General features: G+C 35.9%; 1 protein-coding gene across 1 annotated transcript in view; it reads left to right on the top strand.

Annotated features, from left to right (window-relative positions):
- The window catches only part of ADGRB3 (adhesion G protein-coupled receptor B3), a 458,329-nt gene that overhangs the window by 163,775 nt on the left and 278,052 nt on the right, over window positions 1–16,502 (top strand). The gene's annotated exons all lie outside the window — the stretch shown is intronic.

Raw genomic sequence — 16,502 nt, 5'->3', positions numbered from 1 at the left:
CAAATCTCAAACACTACCACTGGGATAATTGACTTCTAAAAGAATGAATAATAAATATGTAAGTAGAAGAAAACAAACCTCTCATTTTTTAGGAAAAAAATAACCAAAAGACTGCATCTAAAAAAAGTAAATCTCTATTTGTCTTTCTTTTTCTGAGGTCCAGCTTTTCTGTCATGTGCCATATTTCTAAACTAATATTCCCTCCTGTTTGTTGGCTTATAGCAAACAGCATTGAGCAATGTTTTCTCCTTCCTAATACCCCAAGGCCATTGCAGTGGCAGCTTTCTGCAGAAGTTAGCATCACTGGAGGAAGGCCTGTTTGTTGTCCTGGTGCAGGTGCTATTCAGGCACCTTTGACAGCCAAACTGACTGTCAAGAGAAGTGAGGACCTTGCTCTCATTTTCGCAGTCAGATCTACATTTGTGACTTTAGTCCTCTTGGTCCGAATGACCATACTTATTCATAAGGGAGAGAGTTCTCCTGCCAAGCTTGGGCAGTCTTGCTGTCTCCAGGTGAAGACCACTGGATTCACCAGGCTCTCTGTAAGCAGGAGTACAAGCCCCTGTTCACGGTTTGCGGACTCATGGGTTGAAGAAAAGGTCCTATTATTGTTCTACAGTGACACACACAGATCTCCAGAACCTTGCTGTGTCACGATTGATCAGACTTCAAATAAAATATCTACTACTGGCTCTCTAACAAGCACCCCACAGGCCTCATCTGTCACTGGTTATTTATATCAAAGTGACCTCAGAATGATGTACAAGCAGAAGATGCTTACGGAACATGATATTGATGATCAAAGAAAATGTCCTACCATGCTGTCAGTGGCCTCGGAACAAGCTCCTTGAGGGCAGCCTGGTTCTTGGCCATCAGTCTCCCCATGCAGAGCACCACAGGATCACAGGCCAGCTCTCTGCCCAAGTCACCAAAGGAAACATTAGCAGTGGAGACAAACACACACTATTCACCCCTTCCATTATAAAACCATTCCAAAAACAGTATTCAGAGAGATCTCATTGGAACAGTTAAGAAGATGCAGAGCATCTGGTTAGGAGCAAAAATGGAAAAGCCAAATTGTTGTTCTGCTGTGGACCAGGTCAGAAAAAATATTCTATATTTAATTTAATGGGCTTTATTCTTTAATTAACAAGTTGAGTGATCATGCTTTATATTCTAATAGGTAAGGTTTCATGTGGGATCAAAAATGCATCTGTCTGCTTTTAGTTCATTGCAGCAGTTTTGAGCAGTAGCAGAATATTTATGAACTCCTACAAACCCTACCATCAGTTGTAACTCCTTTTCTCTAATGAAAACTGCAGCTGACAAGCATCATCATCAATAGATTGGACATGATAAAAATTCACAGCCATGAAGCAGTATGCTAAGTCTGAAGCTGAATAAGGTGACTGGTTTTAGGTACTTGCTTTCCCGGTGGCTCAGTTTATTCATCCTCAGCATGTGTAAAAGTTACCAGCAATTTTTCCATCAGTGCATAAGTATATGGAGTAGGACATATGAAGAAATACCTGTGTTTCAAAGACTCTTAACTACTATTTAATATTTGGTATAAATTTAGAATTGTTAATTCCTTGACAACCCTAGAGGGTGGGATGAGCAGGGTTTGAAGCTGCTTATTGTTTGGCTATTGTCTTTAACATTTTATGTCCGTACATACTCAATGTAATTATGATTCTTGGATTACATCCCACATAATTATGATTCTTTTATTTCTTTTTTTCACTAGGTAAAGTTGCTATTATTTTTATTATGAAGAATTCTGATGTAGGAAATAATAATTTACTTTTAAGGTAAATCCTAGTACGCTTGAATAGATGAAATAAGGTTTTTCTAATTTCTATTTTGCTAGTTTCTGGAATAACTGATTTTTTGCTTCATGACACAAACAAAAACATTTGGGACTGACTTAAATGTGTAACTCAGAAAGGGCTTTTGTTTTATTTTCAGTTGTTTGGGGTTTTTTAATTAAAATTCAAATTAAAATTGTAACTATAATACAAATGAAAGAAATAAAGCTATTCCAACTTTTTGGAAATGCTATTCTTCTGCTTTTCTCCTTTCTTCTCTTTTGCCTGAGACTCTTAGCTTAGATTAACCAGAAAGTCTGGCCTTGAAACAGCTTTTTTACAAAACAAGCTCTTTATATGAAAGATACCACTTATGGCCTACTGGAATGTCCTGTACTATTAGTACAGTATGTCCTGAATTAGATTTAATGTTTATCTGTTCATTTGCTGAATAGTATTGCAGTAAACCAATTAATAACCTGCAATTGTTTGTGACACTTTTGTTCTAATAGAAGTTATTTAGCTTAGAGATAATAGTAAATAGTGAAGTAAATAAAATTAAATGTGTATATATATATATATATATAAAACATACTAAAATTGTAGTTAAAAGCAGAGCAATTAAAAAACAGTACCACTTAGCTTATATACCTTGAGGATGCTCTGAATTAAGTTCATATAATGGCAATGAAAACAGAAGCCCTGATGATTAAGTTTTCCTCTCTCTTCCTCAACCTCATAATCCTCCTGTGGTGAGCAGAGCTAGACTGACCCTTATCAGACATGTGTGCATACATGATTTCTGTGCTTCTGGAGAGACATGCTTTCTTTTTCTTTCCCCCCTCTCCTCCTTCCCCCCCATTTTTCTGCTTGACTGATATTATTTTTAGGTATTATTTAGTTAATCATAGGGCCTCTACTTTTTCCTGATGCCCTGAAGCCTGCAGAAATCTCCACATCAAATTCTGTGTCCTTCAAGTAACTGTCTACTTTCAGGTTTTCCAATACCTGTGAGAGGATGTACTCCTTGCAGAGGTAAGGAGAGGAACCAAAAGGAACTCTCCCAACAATATCCACCTTAAAGGAATGGAGTTTATGCAGACTCTTTACAGCTTGGTCATAAACACTCTCTAGATCCTCAGTTTATAAGTCTTTTAATTCAGAATCCCTAATCTGTGTTTTGACTGCCAGAGTTAAAAAGTTAAATGACCACAGAAATATTGCACCTCTCCAGCTATTACTCCAAATTCTGAATTTACAGCTAGCTTGTGAAACTGGTGTGGGACTTAAAATTTGCTTCAACTGAAAGTACCAGCTAAGGGATTTATCTTTCCTTACACAAAGAAAGAGTTATCTCTAGGGTGAGGGTTTGGGTTGTTCTTTTTTTACATTTTACTTATAGGCTTTGAATAGCACCTTCTTTTCAGACTAATGTTTGTGTACTTCTCGATTGCTACAGGCATTTGTTCAGATGAGAACTAGTTGTCCAGCAATCGCACTGCACAAGTGTTTTACTGTTTTTAATGAATTCTTGCTTTTTTAGCGAACTGCCCAGGCCCTGCCACAGGAACCTTAACAAGGTGTAGTGGCAGATATTCCTAACTTCGGTTTAGTATATATCAAGTGAATACAACCATAACATTTTAAGCCAATAACAGCGATGTATGTATTACTTTGCATAGCATTCTCCACCACATTAGACATAACATGCATGTAGGAAAATCTGACATAATATTATTGCAAGTCCATCCAAATATTCCATACTATCTCCCATACAACCCAAAACTCGTCATTAACAGACCTAGGCACATTCCCACACAAGGACATAATATGTCATGTTCTAGGAATAATACCGCTAACCGAACTAAAACCTAAAACCGCCAATTTTCGCATAAAATCCCCCTCAATACGAGGAACGTCACAGGACCTAGAATCCATGGTCCATGGACCACTCACCACTTAACCTTGCTCTATGTACCAACCAAGAAGTGCTGGGCCTCGGGATAGTAAGAGAACGACAGAAGACATTGTCCCAACTGGCACTTTTCCTCCTGCATTATTGTACTGTGTCATTTTTAATACTGGGAATAGTTTATTGTCATTACCTTTTAAAAGACTGCCACTTAGAGGCAAATCCAAGCTGACCTCATCATGAACAAGGATTTAGTGAAATCACTCTTTAACTAGCTGCAATTGTTCTATAATCTAAAGCATTAAATAGTATGAATATGCATAAGAATCCACATGGTCTAACAGACCATAGGTCTGTTAGTCCTGTGTGCTGCTCAAAGCCAGAGGAATTAATCCATCTGGAGCCAGTTCTGCTCACACAGCAGTTATACACACATTTAATCCCGTTATTTCATGACTTGTGATTTACACTGGTGGAGATCATAGTATTGTCATTTACAAGTGATGTTACTCTGATGTATTAAAACAACAGCACGAGGCAGAATGGAACTTGTCTATTCTTTTGATAGTGGAAAATAACTGAAAGGCACCATAAAGTGATCAAAATTCTATATTTTCTAACCATGATTACCAATATAGGGAGTTGTATATTAGCATTGATTACTTATTTTTTGACAGAATCTGTTACATAAAAAATTACTTCTTCATGTCTTTTTGGAACTTGTACTGATTTTTTTAAAAAGTATAAATTTAAAAATATAAATTGCATGAAAGTACAAAATGGGAACATCTGTTCTATGGTCTAAACTCTATACATGTGCTGTCATATGGCACCAAGCCCTTTTCCCAGAGGTAGACCTTGTGCACCCAGACTATTCTTTGGAGATGTTTTACATATGTTAGCATGTGGGCATTTTTATAACCACGTCTTGCATCAATGGGTTCTGCAGTTACCCTGGGAAATAAACTGCTCTGACTGTAGATATAACTACCTCAGGGCTCCAGTGTCAGTTCTGGCACAGAGCACTCCAGTTCAGTCAGGCTTTGCAAACCCACTGCTGCAGTACTTCAGAAATCTTCATTAAAACTAATGGAACGTTACTTTTGTGACCCAGGATTCCTTGAAAAGAGTTTAGTTGAGTTTGCTACTTATATATCATGCAAATAATGATTTTTAAAAAACAAAGATATATTTTCATTTCCTGAAAGTTATTGCTAAAATTGTAAGATTCTAGTCTTTGAAGAACTTTTATTCTGCGATGTGAATGAAAATGAAGTTGAAGTAACTTTTTTTTAAAAATAAAAACAGAAGATGAAACTTAAATATATCTTAGAAAATGCAAAAATTATTCCACAGGTTCAATACTGAATGAGCAGTGTGCATTAGGTCTAAAGCTAGGATTTTTTTTTCTGGTCTTCTGAGAACTGATACCTTGTGAGCTCCAACATTAGCTTTTCAGAGTACTTAAAATGCTCTTGATTACTAGATTGAAGCAAATAGTACATGCTTTATGACTTTCGTGGTCAGCATAGTGGGTTTTTTTCTGAATTTTTTGAACTTATAATCTCCTTTGCCTTATTATGTTTTTGAAGTTATCTGTTAATCACTTAACTGAATGTGAAATATGTCTAATTTGTTCATTATGGTAGTAGTGTTGGAGCCATGGTCATCTAAGTATATACATATAGTTCAGATTCTGATTGCTAATTGGACAATCAGAATATGCTATTAAGTCTCTAGTGAGCATAATTTAATTTACTGATTCAGAATTTGTTTTGATGTAAATATTCCATTATCCATGCCTACAGTAGAATTCTTTCAGGTAACTAACTAACTGGGATATTTTCAGAAAGCCAACACAAAAGAGACAAAAGCCTAATTTGAGGCACATTCAATTTTTCGTCTGAAAATAGCTTTGTACAAAATCTATTTTTGTAGAGCTCCCTAGCTCAGTATTTTACTGAGCTCCCTAGTGAACCCATTCTTTTCCAGCCCTTTCTAGACAGCAGAGTAAGGCATTTGGAGAGATTTGAAGGTTATCTGTGGGCAGATGTGCAAGTAGCACTGTAGATGATTCAAAAAAGGTTCATCGTTAGAAGCAATATGATGAGATTCAAGACTTTAGCCTCTCTTAGAGAACCATAATACATATCCTAATTGTAGGTCTCTAGCTGCTAAGAGAAAGTCTCTTTGCTCTAAGCAAAACACGACTAACTAAAGACGTAGATATTAGTTATGTAGATATTAGTTTATGTATGTCCATAAGCAATAAGTAATTCTGAGAATATGTTTATATGTTACAGAGTTCTCAGCCTAAATGAGTATCATAAACTCTGTTGCTCTAAGTAGAGAACTAAACACCTTCGCTGAAAAATCACTGCTTGCAACCTCCAGACATTCATATATGTTGGCTATTGGCATAATTTCTCCAAACGATGCACCATGTGAGCTAAGACAGCTTTTAGGTTGCCACATTTCTTGTTATGCTGACAGGCTGAAATGAATTACATGAGATGTATCCTGTGTAGCCACCATGGAGTAGACACTTTTCAATGATTCTTTTTATTGACATCTGTAGGAGAAACAGCCACAGTTCGCTGGAGAGTACACTTCCATTAATCATTGTGGAGGTCAAAAGGTACAGATTTTTGCAGTAATATTTGCAGAACATGCATGAGAATTTTAAGTGATTCAAGTGTCTGACATCATGTAGGAATGTAGAAACAATGAGGATACTAAAATCAGTTGGTTTGATGCTTATTGATGAAAGACAAGCATGCTCTTCCACCTCTGAGGATGTACTGCTTCAATAGTGTCATCCTCATAATTCTCCCTAATATGAGCATCAATGTTGTGTCGACTCGATTATGTTTTCTATTGCTTTCTAATTCAGTCAGTGAAGTAGGCCAGGAAGCAGTTTGCTATCTAGAGTAGAAATCTGTCACAACTGAAAACCAGCATTTTTTAAAGTTTAAAAAAATATATATGTTGCAAAAAACACCACACACATACTGATAGCTCTGAAAGTAATTATGTATTTGGTAGACCTGTAGAGCATCATTATCAGTCTCACTAATTCTAATGGATTCATTTTCTCAGTCCAGTAAAGTGCTGTTCTTTCTGTGTTAAGAGTAGTACACCACAATCAGATAGATTATGCCCATCAAATACATCTGCTCTTAGGTCAAATTTTCTGGCCTTTTTTTTTTTTTTCTTTTAATATATTTGTTTTATACTTTGGCATTGGGTATTTGACCTGGTGTTAAGTAGGCAGGAAATCTTGCACCTCTGTTATTCTTTAATGCAGGCTTCAGGGCGAACTTCCCCAAGAGGTGTTTGTCAAATTATGCTTTGTTTAACTCAAATCTGCAGCTGAACAGAGACATTGCATGAGCAACACCTGTGAAATAAGCAAACTACATGGTACTCTCTGACACTATGGGCCGTAGAGGTAGGAATGATGTGTCAGCAGATGCACTCAGATACTTTTTCCTAGTGTGGATTATGCAAGGAAAGTGAAGGAGTACATTGTTTTCTTAGCCTCAGTGAGATATTTGATGTCTTAAAAATTCAGAATTTCGGAGACCTAGAAAAGTATGCTTTTACTAAAGCCAGCAAAAACATATAATGTATTTTCAGAAGATCTAGGTCCGAGTGATTTTCCTTCATAGTTTTTAGTTAAGTCTCTTATGTGCTTTCCTGCTTAAAATCCTGTGCATGCATTTCTGAAGGAAGGATTTAGTTTTAGTTCAGGATTTAGTTTTAGTTATTTAGCATTGGAACAGGCTCTCCAGGGAAGCAGTGGAGTCACGATCCATGAAAGCATTCAAAAAACATGTGAATATGGTACTTGAGGACATGGTTTAGTAGTGGAACATGCTAGTGGTGCTACATTGATGGTTGGACTTTGTGATCTTAGAGGTCTTTTCCAACCTTAACAATTCTATGACTGTATGATTGTGAAAATTTGCTCTGAGGTTTAAATTTTGAATCACTGATTTTCTTCTCATTCATTTTGTGTTTTCTCATTAAGGTTATTCTGTTGACTAGAGAGGAGTTATTTATGGGTCTTATTTGTTAAGGCCATAGGTGTCACTATAGGAGTTCAGAGAGAACTTATCTCACCATAAGAGACCTTTTAAGAGGTTCCAGGTCCATTTTGGAAACCATTGCAACACCCTCCTATCAGGGGGCTGTGCCATATGCACATCTCCCACACTGAACTGGATGAAATAATATGTTTGAAATTGCATGTGTGTGATCATTAACCTGCAAGGGACAGTTAGCAAGGGCTACATCCCCTTGTGAACTGGATAGCTAAACCTTCTAGCTCGTAGCAGAGCTGTGGTTTTGGAAAACACCTTCTCGGCTGCATTCTCAGCTGACAAAATTTGGTCTGGCTGGGTGGAACGAGACCAGCTTAAAGCAACCAAGGTTCTTGTCCTTTACTTTTATCCTTCTCTTCTCTACATAAAATTTAGCAGCCACCCCTAATGTCTGTGTACAAAACAGCCAGCTTTATGGTACCACAGACGATAAAAATGTAATGTGCAAAATTCACATCCAGTGACACTTCCTCCATTTTTTATTATTCTTTCATAAAAACAATTTAGGAGACTTAAACAAGGACAAGAAAATGCTCTTAAAAAGGCATGCAATATCATTTAGCTTCACCTAGAAACTTTACCATTCTAAAAAAAGCCCACACTCAGTTTAACTGGTTTTAGCAAGTACCTGTTTGCAGTACCTGTTATTTAAAATATTGATTCTTGTTCCTTCTCTTCATACACCTTTAGAATTTTCACAGACTGTAAGCTTCCCTGTCATAAATTCATAGATAATTCATCTCATATTTTAATGAATACTGCTATCATTTAGAAAAGATTAGGCAACCATCTGCAGAAATGTTGGCTGTAAGTAGTTGCAGGGCAAGGAAATAGTCTAGATGTCCTTGTGAGTCCTGCTTTCTACAATTGCCTTTACTTATTTTTCAGTCTTTCTAGAGCAGAAAAGAAAGAGAAAGAGTTATTGAATTCAAGAATAGCTTAGAAAATTACCATTTATCCTCACTCCTCATCTCTTCAGTTTTAAATGTCTAGAACAATAAAGAGGTATATACTAGCCTGTGTGTAATAACTAGGTAGCTTACTGCAGTGTTCAGTAAAAAGAAATTGTTCATATAAAAATGATGCCATTCCAAAATAACTCCTGCGCTGGCTAACCATATCAATAATTCAATTAATTAAATATACGACAAAAGCAAAATACTTAATGCAGAAGTAAAATAGTACAAAATATAAAGAAGCAATGAAGATTCCGAAGTATTATTATGATACCATGATTTAAATTTTTAAACTCTACACATGAATAAGTTATTATAGTAGAAACATTAAAATTATGAGAATGCTACAGGAGAATGCATTAAAAATCTTTCATTTAAAAAAGGCAAAAATAGATGAGGGTAATCCCCTGTGTTTTTGCTCTTTAATGTGTTATTACATCCATGAATCTTTTGAGAGAACAATAAGGAATATGAGAGAATAATATAATTCTAAATTTATGGGATTTAAATGTTAAAATTGATAATGTAAAGTGCTTTTATCAGTTTTGTTATTTTTGTTTGAATACAACCATTTTGGGATGGATTACTAGGGAAATATTTGAATGGGAAAAATGTGAACTACAGAGCATCTTCTGCCTCCCTGGCCGTGATAATTACAAATATGCCAGATTTAGTAGTTATAAAAAAGGGTAAGGCTGTAGTTCAAGGTTTCATCCACCCCTCCTTTTGCTCTTTGCTTACTTATAATTCTGCAAAGCACACGTGAAAACACACTACCTGCTGTGGTGGCATTTGACATTCATTTTGAACAGGTATGAGTCACTTCACTAGATTTTTATGCTCAGTTTCTTCTGCATAGGTATAAGATGGTGAGCAATTGGGACCAGGAAGACAAGTGATAGAGTTCACACAGTTTTAAAATTCTGTGCATATTGAAAGTGAATAAATATTACATCTTTACGATATTCTTCACTGACCAAATCTGTAGCCATAAATTAACAGGTTCAGATCCCACTGAAGATAATGGCTGGCCAAGAGAGTCACTGCAGAGACGCACAGAGAGATTCAGATTGCATTGCCATGAGAAAGTCTAGCTCCTCAGGATTTGTACTATCATTTATATTTTAATTCAGTAGTACTTCATTTCTTATGTCATTAAAAATACCAACAAGTAATATTAATCCAAAATTATGTCCTAGGAGCAAATGGGTCTCCCTAGAGACAAATATAAACTAATTACCTTTGTACAATATGTTGACTATTTAAAATACATAATTATTTTCTCTAATTTTTTGAAAGATGAAAGAGTGCATTCATATATGTATTAGAATATCTCCGTGTGTGAAAGGAAATTTTGTATCTAATTTCCTACAAATGCTAGCCTATCTTTTTTCTTTTACTTGATAAAATGCAAAAATATGTTATAATTAAAAAAATATACTTTTTTAGTAGAAATGCTTTTGCCTTTCATATTTCTACTGCTATAAAATCCTCTCCATTTTTTCATGGGTAATGGGATATCTTTCTCACTGTGTTCGTGAATACGGCTCAGTTCAGATTTTAATTCTCTCTAGTGAAAGAAATTATTCCATTCAGTTTGAAACTGGTAAAAGCTCTTCTATACTGTTTTGAAGAGGAAAAAGAGGACTTTTTATGGGACCAGGATCTATGTAGGAAGTAGGCAAAGGCTGTTTTCAGAATGTTTTCCACATTCACTAAGAAGAGGTTCCCATGGAAATCTAATTCAGCTATTAGTTATGTTACCCTTCTGGCAACTTGCCTGCCTGGTGAGGAAATATCATTTTAAGGGGTTCCCATAGAAAGCTATAGCTTAAATCTGTACTGCAGAGTGATGGTATTCATTGATACCCTGAAGCTCTGTGTCCTGCCAATGCAGCATTAGAGAACAAGTACTTCCTTGTGGGGCCTGGGTACCCTCCTACGGTGAAGCAGTGCTGGAGACAGGGAAGGAAGTGCTCCTGGGATTTTCTTCTCTTCTGTCATAGGGCTTACTGTAAGGGAAAAAAAAGCAACTGCAGCTTGTGTTTTGTTTGGTTTGAGTGTTTTGTTGGGGTTTTATTTATCTCCAGTTCTACAAAAAGAAGAAATAAAACAAAAAAAAAAACACAACAAGAAACCAAACCGAAACAAAAATAACAACAACAAGAAAACACCAAAACCCCCTCAGTCCTTTGAATGTAATGATTTTTTTTTATTATTTTTATATATAGGAGAAATAATTTTATAGTGAAAATGAAACAAGGAAACAGAAAGTCACGGTTTCTCAAATCAATGCAAAATTGTGCTTCTAAGTCAACACACATTCTGCCATCTAGTGCCCAGAAGAAATTGTACTGACCAGTTGCCAATGTGATGAGAAATCCCAAGTACTGCTACTGCTGCAGATCTTTGTGGGAGAACCTGTAGAAGAGACTACAAAAAATTTAAATGTGCAGAAAACTTCTGCAAGCTCCTGGAAGTAAAAAATGATCAGATCTACTGAAATTATTTAATAGTTCAGTCAAAAAATTAAACAAACTGATTCTTTCTATACTTCCATAGTCTTCTTTCTTCCTTTCCCCCTCTGCACCCCCTTCACCTGGGACTTACATCATCATTTTGCATAATTTCTGGGAAAAACATTGGTGCGTTGGCACAGAGAGCATGCCATGCTACTGCATGTGAGACAGTTTGCATTAATGCACATTCTGGCTGCAAGACCTTTAATATTCATTCTGTAGTCAAGAGTAATTGAAAACACTCATTTGGCTATTTACAGTTCAGGAGTGGGTAGGACAGTATGAAGCACACTGCTGGAGAGCTGTGGGTGAGAGAAGAAAATGACAGTCAATTTGGGGAATCTATTGTTTTTTCTTGCTTTTAAGGTTCTGAAAAGCCTTCAGGGAGCTTCTCACCGTCTCACCTTCCAGAAGGTTCCGTACAAGCTGATGATACTCAGCAACTCTCAGAGGTTCCTTGACATTGTACATGTCCTAAAGGGATAAACCTAGAAGTCTCAGAATCACTTTTTTTTCTTTTTTTTAGTTCAAAAGTTCATTCATGTTGTCATCACCAACTGATGCTGAAAAAGGCTTTTTTTTTATTAACTTAGTGTGTTCTGCACCGTAAATAGCACAAAATAGCACATAGTAGGTGGTACACCATAACCAGATCAATGCATTTACTCTTGAAGTTCCCATGAAATGTGACAAAAAAAATAACCATAAAAGCCAAACCAGCATGGTTTATAATGTTATCTGATGACTAGGATGTATTTGTAGCAATACATATATATATGTTAAAAATATTATAAATCAGCCTAGGATCTGTTTGATCTGTTTGACACGTACCTTAACTTTAATGATTATCCAGTTGTCCAAAAGCAAAGACTAGTTCTACTACTTGATGAGTAGAACCTTGCAAAGCTGATATTTTTCTTTTGTACTGCTCAGTCTTCCTAGTTTGCATTTTTACACTGTTAACAGATTTTCTTTCTTCTTTGTTCCTACAGAGAGCACATGGCACCTCTCTCCTCTCCTAAAAATGTACACCTACACTGGCTGCAAGACTTTAGTTTCTCCTTTTAAAAACTAAAAAGGTTACTCAATAGAAACAAAAATTCCCGTAAAATAACATAAAAATAAAGGTAAAACCAATGGGACTAGTGATTAAGAGTTGTAAATAATACTCAACTGTAAACTCTGGAATTTCAAATTTAATTTTTTTCAATCCTAGAAGGCGTGGAACTATTTTACATGCCTCAGCTCATATGCAAAATGAAATCATGGAATCATAGAATCATTTAGGTTGGAAAAGACCTCCAAGATCATCAAGCTTTGACTGAACACCACCATGCCAACTAAACCATAGCATTAAGTGCCATGTCCAGTTGTTTTTGAACACTTCTAGGGATGGTGACTCCACCACCTCCCTGGGCAGTCTCTTCCAATGCTTAACCAAATGATATATCACATCCATATTAAGATACATACATTACTAAAATACTTTGAAGTACTGATCCATTGTGTGCAGCTGAGGAGAGAAAAAATATGCATCTTATTTCAGGAAACTGTTGTACTTCCATAGCCACCAAAGGACCACTGGCAGCAGGATAAATTCTTTTGTCAGATAACTAAACCTCAGGTTTTCTACCCCAAATTTTTGGAATGTGTTACGATTTATCATAAGTCATGGTCTGGTTAAAATGATCCATTCAAGGTTCCCAATAATGCTGGTTTTTATTTACATTTTGAGGTATTTATGAGTTTTACCTTCATGCTGTTGGATTATAGCATTAACAATGTAGTAAAAAGTATTAAAACTCTTTCATGTTTTCAGAGTCATGTTTTAAGAGTCATACTAGTGATTTCTGAATTAGGCCATGTACCTGTTTGTTGCTGAAAGGATTTGTTGTCCCCCTTTATTTAACAAAACAACATAGAATCGTAGAATCATAGAATCAGCCAGGTTGGAAAGGACCTCTGAGATCATCAAGTCCAACCCTTGATCTGCTACCACCATGGTTACTATACTATGGCAGTAAGTGCCACATCCAGTCTCATTTTAAAAACCTCCAGGGACAGAGAATCCACCACCTCCCTGGGCAGCCCATTCCAATGTCTGATTACCCTCCCTGTGAAAAATTTCTTCATGACATGGTTAATATCAATGTTTGAGGTAAAAGCAGAGGACTGTCCTGCACCCAAAGAAAATTTAGGACAGGTATCACAAAAGAAATTCCCTTCAGAATCTGATGTCTACAAAAATACCTTCTGGGTTAGAAAACTTATTTTCAGCAGCAAGAACTAGGTAAGAAGAGTGAGAATGAGAAAAATTCCTTTACTCAGAATGTCAATTCATATATCCAATCTTATATCCCAGACATCAGGACTTGAATTATACTGACTTGACCTTGCAGGACACCTCTATACCAGATACTGCCTAGATTAAGATGGTTCTTGTCACCTTTCCCACACAAATGGGCCCTTGATATTAGTGTGCCATTTAGTCATACTCTAGGCTGACTTGGGTTAAAAAGCTGTCCCTGCCCAGAAAGCATTTAAATACTTCTGCTCTGTGAAGTATTGACAGAAAACAAATGCATAATGGGTTCATCTTCTACATTCATTACCTAGGATCTAAAAATGGAGGAAAGTTTTATTTTAGTGTTTTTAGTATTTATTGTAAACTGTGGCAGTCACTTAAGAAAGATATTGTATTTTAAAATGCTTCATAAAAATGCATTACTGTTAAGATTCCTTGATTAAACAATTTTGAGACCATCGTTTGTACTTATACACAGAAAGTGGACATTTCTGATCCCATTACAAAAATGTACTTAATCCTTTTTTAAATTTCTTACAAGGGCGGCATTTTAATGAGGCCTCACCCACGCCAGTACACTGCATTTCCTGGTATCACTTTTGTTCTCCTGCAGTGTTTGGTTAAATACTTCAGCTGAGTATGAAAATGAGAGCACTGCATAAGTCTGCTTCCATTTTCTGACAAACCTTATAGAGACATATTTTTAACTTTGTAATGAAACATTTGTCTTTAATATATTCTTACTATAGGAATGCTTAATATATCAAAGGGAGATTATCTGAAAAGTGCATCTCAAAGACCATCAGCAATTGTTGAAATGAATTGAATGCGTAAATTAAAAATGTGTTGTTGCTAAGTGGAAAAATTAAAAAATCGAGGCATGATTATCACGCTTGTTGATATTTGTGAGTAACTCCATTGTTGTGAATGGAGCTACACTGGATATAATCTAGAACCCAGAAAACTGATCTCCCAGACTTCCCTTTGCCTCTTCACCAGTGGTCTCTGTCCTGCAGGACACTGCATGTGCCTACACCCAGCACGAGATGCTGCAGGACTGGGACTGGAACGTTTACCACCTCCCTGTATGCCTCTGGAAAGCCTTCCTCTAGCAAAGGTCTCCCATTATTGCACTCTGTAATTTAAAAAGTAGAACTAAGTCTTCTGCAAGAATGGTGCCGTATCCTCTAAATTGCCTGACAAGCAGAGATCATGGAGGCAGCAAACTGAGAGTAAACATGCCTTGCTGCAATAGTCTCATTGGGGGAAAAAGCTATGTAAAGTCTCTTGCCATTACCATGTTATTAATTATGGTTTAAATGTGTCATTTGTACTGCACGTTGTAAAAATTGTAAAAATATTCTAATCATAATTTGCATTAGAGTATCAATTGTAAAACTTTCATTATAGTAAGAAATTTCACACAGAATAAAAAGATATCTTAAATCAGAGGAGCTGTAGAAGAAACGTATTTTGTAAAAATCTATTAATAAAACTTTTAAAGGAGATGTATTTTGTAAAAATCTATTCATAAAATTTTCAGCACACATGTATATATACGCATATATATATGCATGTGTGTATATATATATAATTTAATTATCTTTTATATTTATTTCTGGGATGTATTAAAAATTATGAATGTTTAATCCTCAAAATATATTTTATTAACTAGATTTTCAAATATTCTCTTTAGAATGAAAACTGGTTTGCTGTTCTCAAATTAATAATTAAATTTATATTTTAAGTGGTGCAATTAATGAATATTTACAAAAAGAAACACTAATTTGGAAAAATACATTAATAATTTACTGGAAAAGAAAAAACTTCTTTCTGCTGATCGACCCCTTAAAAATCAGCTTACCTTTTATTGTTTCTTTACTCTAAATAGAAAATTAAATATGTTCAATGATTTATCAAAGCAATGTGTTTGCAAATAATATTTATTAGTAACATTTACATCTTATATAGTGTTTTGCATCTTTTGAGGCAGAACGGTAAGTTTTATCTTCATACCTTTACAAATTGGGGAGAATTTTGAATTTTGCATTAGCAAGGTAACCTTCCGACAGAAAGGTATTTCTTAATGTTTATGTTCTTAGTGTTTCAGACACCTTCTGCCTCATCAGAAACCTCATGTGATGGTAGTTGAAGTACTTTCAATGTTAACCCACATTTCCCAGCACACGCTTCCTGAATTAGAGTCCCAGCAGAAACAGAATATTTAGCACAGAGCTGCAGACAGCTGTGTGTGCCTGGGAGGATCAGAGGGAACTGTGCTGAAGACGCAGCAGTCCCTCTCTAAGTGCAAAGATCTCTCCACATTAACTCACAGAGAGGAAAAATGGAGCCAAGATAGAAGTCTAGGAGGTTTGCACAGGACCAGAGAGAGAAGATGACAGCAGTAATAGGATAAAAAAACCTGAAGCATTCTTGTGTCCCACACTCTGGGCTTTTGTATCACTGATTTTTCATACGTTTCCCTATTAAAATCAGTGTGGAGGGCAAGATAAAGCCTGTAGTCTTTTTAACTGAGAAGTTTCAGAAAGGAAACCGATCACAAGCATTTGTTCTGCTGGACTCAGCCTAAAAATTAAACAGTTCTTTGGCTAAATTATTATTATTTCACATTGCCACCATTCCCAAAGATGGCTCATTATCTCTGTTGAAGGCTTCATCAGCCTGAAAGATGAGTGCAGAAATAGAAGTCCTCTGGAGGAGCAGCAGACTCTGCCATAGAACAGCAATGTCTATCACTGTCACAGTCATTTTCTGGTGTGGTTTGCACTGATTCAAGATACAATTATAAAATGTCTGCATTTGAATAAGTGTTTTTGTCCTGTGTTATACAGCTGATTTTTAGTATGTGTCACTGCATTGAATGTTGGTTCATACA

This window comes from Manacus vitellinus, unplaced genomic scaffold (assembly GCF_001715985.3).
Source record: "Manacus vitellinus isolate BGI_N305 unplaced genomic scaffold, ASM171598v3 scaffold_4_pilon, whole genome shotgun sequence".
NCBI classification, from domain to species: domain Eukaryota; kingdom Metazoa; phylum Chordata; class Aves; order Passeriformes; family Pipridae; genus Manacus; species Manacus vitellinus.
Note: the sequence above shows the minus strand (reverse complement) of the source record. Positions and strands in the feature narration are given on the sequence as shown.